The sequence below is a fragment of the Pristiophorus japonicus genome, unplaced genomic scaffold (assembly GCF_044704955.1).
Source record: "Pristiophorus japonicus isolate sPriJap1 unplaced genomic scaffold, sPriJap1.hap1 HAP1_SCAFFOLD_187, whole genome shotgun sequence".
Classification (NCBI taxonomy): Eukaryota; Metazoa; Chordata; class Chondrichthyes; family Pristiophoridae; genus Pristiophorus; species Pristiophorus japonicus.
Genome location: NW_027251558.1, coordinates 613,474 through 620,245, shown reverse-complemented (window position 1 = coordinate 620,245; position 6,772 = coordinate 613,474). Strand labels below are relative to the sequence as shown.

Genomic DNA, 6,772 nt, shown 5'->3' with positions numbered 1-6,772 from the left:
AGTTGGCAGGGCTCGTCCGGGATTTGAACCCGGGACCTCTCGCATTTCAATTATTATAATCCCAAAGCGAGAATCATACCCCTAGACCAAAGAGCCACCGGCAGTGAGAAACGTAGCTCTCAGTTTGAGACGTTAGTTTGCTATTCGGCCCATCGTGCCTGTGCTGACTGTCAGAGACAGATCTCATGAGTCCCCCTCTCCATCGTCCAGCTAATGTTTTCCCTTTGATGAAGTGATTATTTTTTGTGACATTACTTCACCAACGAGCTGCATCCTTTTCAGTAAAAGGTGAATTTGGCAATGAGGATAAATGTGATTGAATAAAAAAACTATGTGAAAATGTTTAACACAATAACGACGAAGCTGGGGGCATACTGGATCAGCAGTCCATTGCCTCAACCTGTCAGTCACCTTGTCTACTATTTACTGCAAAGTCAGACATCCATCCCTACTTTTTGCATTCAAACAGAAATAATGTGCACGAAAGTCGACTTCACCGCTTGTTTTGCTCGTGCAACCAGATCGACAGTGATGGAAATGTGCCATTAGCTTCTTAAAGGACACAGCCTTCCATTACATCAGGTGAGTGACTGTTCGAGATGGTTGGTTTTGAAGCAGAATCAAAACAAAGAATATAAAATATCACGCAGCGCGATAGCTGACCGCTGAAGGACTCGAACCTGCAATCTTCTGATAAGATCACAGTTACAATCGAAGTCAGACACCTTATCCTTTAGGCCACGCGGCCGCTATCGTCGGTACAAAATTTGCTGTTTTTTATATTGAGAGCAAATTTGGGACAAGAGTTACATCAAGGAGTGGATATCGGAAAACATGAGCATATTTTGAGTAATGAACAGATGCGCTGCGATATGTATGTAAACGGACACAAGCAAAGTCAATGTAGCTTGAAACACAAAAGTTTAACAATTCGGTTCTCACAGCTGATAATCACACTCCTTTTTAAATGTACAGGATGATCCGGATAATGAGAAAATACGTTTTAAAGGGGCAATTGATGAACCGGAACTGACAACCATCCCGTTGAAACAGACACCGAATGATCCTGGACCAGAAGCACATCCCTCTTGCACAGCTGTAGAATTGCCCTTCACGGACAGCAGTTGCCTTTCAGAAGAATAAAGTGGGATTTCTATCATTGCTGAATGCAATTGTGTTGTGCGTGATTGAGCGCGGTTCTCATGAGCACGCGAGACTGGGACGGTTGTTGAAGCCACAGGTGATAGACAAGCAGGAAAGAGGGTGGGAAATAAAATCAACCCAGAGAAAAAAACAATTTAAAACATATATATAATTATCATAATGAGAAAATAAATAAATTTACAACTTTATTGCAAAAAATTGAATTTGATTTGATTGAAATAAATAAATAAATGATTCTTAATCTATATATTTTTGATAGAACGAAGTCTGTGCGACTGCATAAAATCCACTGGAAATCAGGGTGTGCAGTCAGTAAATACCCAAACACAGTAAGCCCATGGTGTAAGACAAGCCACGAGGGAAGATGTGGGCAACAAAGGCCATCTTTTAAAGTCGCGAGTGCTTTTCTGCAGGATCAGACAGAAGCTGCGTGTGCTGTGAAAGAGGTCAAATGTAATAGAGCCAATGCAGGCAGAACAGAAAAGCACATTTATTGTGAAAGTTAAAAAGTAGGGAATGTATGTAAATATATGCATATATAAATATTGATACATATATTTATATAAACAAAGTCAGTCAGTCAGTCTTGTCTTGTCTTGTCTTGATTTGATTTATATTTGAAAATAAGGGGGAAGGAGCTCATCATGTCACACAGCCCATCCGCAAGCTCTCGCTAAAATCGCTATGTTTCTAACTTATATAATTTGCCTTCTTTCACATGTGGAATAGCAAAATCCCACAGCAGATTCTTCTCCTGTCAGGCAGTCCCCGAATGCGTGTTGAATCAAATCAGTGTGGCTTCAAGTTGCATGTAATGCATTTTTCCTCCCATGACATGAAATGCGCAGTAAGATCGCGCAGAACGTTTCCACGCACTCTCTCACTGACACAAACACACCAACAAACTAAACATTCTGCACCCTCCAAAGGCAGTTTTTGTAATTTGAAATTTGAAATCCGGGACAGACAGCACATTCCTTTTAAACAGATAGATAATAATCCGATACTGAGAGCACACCATTTTGGAGAGACAGAGAATAACCCCGGGCAGACCAGCACATCAGCTTAAAAGGGATACAGAAACACAATGAACAAAAACAAAGCTTTCTGTAAAACTCAGCAGGCCGTGAACATTCTGTGGATGCATTCCCCGGTCTCACGTTCAGTCAGATGATCATTCCGATATTTTAAGAAAAATGTAAAGTTTACAGATTTTTCCACGAAAATAGCGCCTGGAAAAAAATAGGCAGCGAGGAAAGACAAAAGGGAATGCCTGTGATACAGCGGAGCGTAGGAGTGATTGAATAATAAATGACACAATGCGAAAAGGCAAAGTGGGTGGTAAGCGGGCAATAAAGTAACAAAGGATGCACCAGAGGAGGTGTTAGTGTGAACAGCAGAACCATTAGCAGACAATATGAGCGGTGCTTATGATCCGATACGTTGAACCGAATGTTGAGGCCAGAACACTATAACATGCCTGGAATGTAGGTTTTGAACGCCTTTTAATCAGACCAGGCAGCTTGGCCACCCCGGATTGATTTCCTGCACGGTTTAAATTCGACAGCCAAGGGATTAAATCCAAAGCCTGCTTCTCACATCTTTTCAGCGCGAGAGAAACAGGACGCACTCATATTCAGGGCAGAGTCTGTTTCACGTTGAATTTGAGATTGACGTTGAATGTATGCTTATCCCTATGGTGGTGAGCTCATGCGTGCAGAAAGGAAGATACACTGATCAAGTATTTGCCGGAATCAAACCGGGGTTTCGGTTGTCCAATGAGACGCAGAGCCGAGAACATCTGAGAGACATGAACTTCAATCAGTTCGGTGAGTTTCACTTTGCTCCTGGGACTCTCCAGGATTTTTGGACGCTGTGTGAACAAAGGAGTGCAATCACACGTTTTAATTTGAAACATGTCAGTTTTGTCACATGTCGAACGACTGAGAAGTCGTTTTTTGACTAAAAGTTGGCAGGGCTCGTCCGGGATTTGAACCCGGGACATCTCGCATTTCAATTATTATAATCCCAAAGCGAGAATCATACCCCTAGACCAACGAGCCGCCGACCATGAGTAACGTAGCTCTCAGTTTCTGACGTTAGTTTGCTATTCGGCCCATCGTGCCTGTGCTGACTATCAGAGACAGATCTCATGAGTCCCCCTCTCCATCGTCCAGCTAATGTTTTCCCTTTGATGAAGTGATTATTTTTTGTGACATTACTTCACCAACGAGCTACATCCTTTTCAGTAAAAGATGAATTTGGCAATGAGGATAAATGTGATTGAATAAAAAAACTAAGTGAAAATGTTTAACACAATAACGACGAAGCTGGGGGCAAACTGGATCAGCAGTCCATTGCCTCAACCTGTCAGTCACCTTGTCTCCTATTTACTGCAAAGTCAGACATCCATCCCTACTTTTTGCATTCAAACAGAAATAATGTGCACAAAAGTCGACTTCACCGCTTGTTTTGCCCGTGCAACCAGATTGACAGTGATGAAAATGTGCCATTAGCATCTTAAAGCACACAGCCTTCCTTTACTTCAGGTGAGTGACTGTCCGAGATGGTTGGTTTTGAGGCAGAATCAAAACAAAGAATATAAACTTTCACGCGGCGCGATAGCTGACCGCTGAAGGACAAAACCTGCAATCTTCTGATAAGATCACAGTTACAATCGAAGTCAGACACCTTATCCTTTAGGCCACGCGGCCGCTATCGTCGGTACATAATTTGTTGTTTTTTATATTGAGAGCAAATTTGGGACAAGAGTTACATCAAGGAGTGGATATCGGAAAACATGAGAATATTTTGAGTAATGAACAGATGCGCTGCGATATGTATGTAAACGGACACAAGCAAAGTGAATGTAGCTTGAAACACAAAAGTTTAACAATTCGGTTCTCACAGCTGATAATCACACTCCTTTTTAAATGTACAGGATGATCCGGATAATGAGAAAATACGTTTTAAAGGGGCAATTGATGAACCGGAACTGACAACCATCCCGTTGAAACAGACACCGAATGATCCTGGACAGAAGCACATTCCTCTTACACAGCTGTAGAATTGCCCTTCACGGACAGCAGTTGCCTTTCAGAAGAATAAAGTGGGATTTCTATCATTCCTGAATGCAATTGTGTTGTGCGTGATTGAGCGCGGTTCTCATGAGCACGCGAGACTGGGACGGTTGTTGAAGCCACAGGTGATAGACAAGCAGGAAAGAGGGAGGGAAATAAAATCAACCCAGATTAAAAAACAATTTAAAACATATATATAATTATCATAATAAGAAAATAAATAAATTTACAACTTTATTGCAAAAAATTGAATTTGATTTGATTGAAATAAATAAATAAATGATTCTTAATCTATATATTTTTGATTGAACGAAGTCTGTGCGACTGCATGAAATCCACTGGAAATCAGGGTGTGCAGTCAGTAAATACCCAAACACAGTAAGCCCATGGTGTCAGACAAGCCACGAGGGAAGATGTGGGCAACAAAGGCCATCTTTTAAAGTCGCGAGTGCTTTTCTGCAGGATCAGACAGAAGCTGCGTGTGCTGTGAAAGAGGTCAAATGTAATAGAGCCAATGCAGGCAGAACAGAAAAGCACATTTATTGTGAAAGTTAAAAAGTAGGGAATGTATGTAAATATATGCATATATAAATATTGATACATATATTTACATAAACAAAGTCAGTCAGTCAGTCTTGTCTTGTCTTGTCTTGATTTGATTTGTATTTGAAAATAAGGGGGAAGGAGCTCATCATGTCACACAGCCCATCCGCAAGCTCTCGCTAAAATCGCTATGTCTCTAACTTATATAATTTGCCTTCTTTCACATGTGGAATAGCAAAATCCCACAGCAGATTCTTCTCCTGTCAGGCAGTCCCCGAATGCGTGTTGAATCAAATCAGTGTGGCTTCAAATTGCATGTAATGCATTTTTCCTCCCATGATATGAAATGCACAGTAAGATCGCGCAGAACGTTTCCACGCACTCTCTCACTGACCCACAAACACACCAACAAACTAAACATTCTGCACCCTCCAAAGGCTCTTTTTGTAATTTGAAATTTGAAATCAGTGACAGACAGCACATTCCTTTTAAACAGATAGATAATAATCCGATACTGATAGCACACCATTTTGGAGAGACAGAGAATGACCCCGGGCAGACCAGCACGTCACCTTAAAAGGGCTACAGAAACACAATGAACAAAACAAAGCATTCTGTAAAACTCAGCAGGCCGTGAACATTCTGTGGATGAATTTCCCGGGCTCACATTCAGTCAGATGACCATTCCGATATTTTAAGAAAAATGTAAAGTTTACAGATTTTTCCACGAAAATAGCGCCTGGAAAAAAATAGGCAGCGAGGAAGGACAAAAGGGAATGCCTGTGATACAGTGGAGCATAGGAGTGATTGAATAATAAATGGCACAATGCGAAAAGTCAAAGTGGGTGGTAAGCGGGCAATAAAGTAAAAAAGGATGGACCAGAGGAGGTGTTAGTGTGAACAGCAGAACCATTAGCAGACAATGGGAGCGGTGCTTATGATCCGATACGTTGAACCGAATGTTGAGGCCAGAACACTATAACATGCCTGGAATGTAGGGTTTGAACGCCTTTTAATCAGACCAGGCAGCTTGGGTACCCCGGATTGATTTCCTGCACGGTTGAAATTCGGCAGCCAAGGGACTAAATCCAAAGCCAGCTTCTCACATCTTTTCAGCGTGAGAGAAACAGGACGCACTCATATTCAGGTCAGAGTCTGTTTCACGTTGAATTTGAGATTGACGTTGAATGTATGCGTATCCCGATGGAGGTGAGCTCATGCGTGCAGAAAGGAAGATACACTGATGAATTATTTGCCGGAATCAAACCGGCGTTTTGGTTGTCCAATGAGACGCAGAGCCGAGTACATCTGAGAGACATGAACTTGAATCATTTCGGTGAGTTTCACTTTGCTCCTGGGACTCTCCAGGATTTTTGGACGCTGTGTGAACAACGGAGTGCAATCACACGTTTTAATTTGAAACATGTCAGTTTTCTCACATGTCGAACGGCTGAGAAGTCGTTTTTTGATTAAAGCTGGCAGGGCTCGTACGGGACGTCTCGCATTTCAATTATTATAATCCCAAAGCGTGAATCATTCCCCTAGACCAACGAGCCGCCGACAGTGAGAAACGTAGCTCTCAGTTTCTGACGTTAGTTTGCAATTCGGCCCATCGTGCCTGTGCTGACTCTCAGAGACCGATCTCATGAGTCCCCCTCTCCATCGTCATGCTAATGTTTTCTGTTTGATGAAGTGATTATTTTTTGTGACATTACTCACCAACGAGCTGCATCCTTTTCAGTAAAAGGTGAATTTGGCAATGAGGATAAATGTGATTGAATAAAAAAATAGGGGAAAATGTTTAACACAATAACGACGAAGCTGTGGGCACACTGGATCAGCAGTCCATTGCCTCAACCTGTCAGTCACCTTGTCTACTATTTACTACAATGTCAGACATCCAACCCTACTTTTTGCATTCAAACAGAAATAATGTGCACGAAAGTCGACTTCACCGCTTGTTTTGCCCGTGCAACCAGATCGAC

General features: G+C 41.9%; 1 non-coding gene across 1 annotated transcript; it reads right to left on the bottom strand.

Annotated features, from left to right (window-relative positions):
* Positions 1-3,139: 3,139 nt before the first annotated feature.
* trnap-ugg (transfer RNA proline (anticodon UGG)) lies at positions 3,140-3,227 on the bottom strand. Its single transcript is given in 2 exon segments — positions 3,140-3,175; positions 3,192-3,227. It is a non-coding gene; the product is annotated as a tRNA-Pro (tRNA).
* Positions 3,228-6,772: the final 3,545 nt, after the last annotated feature.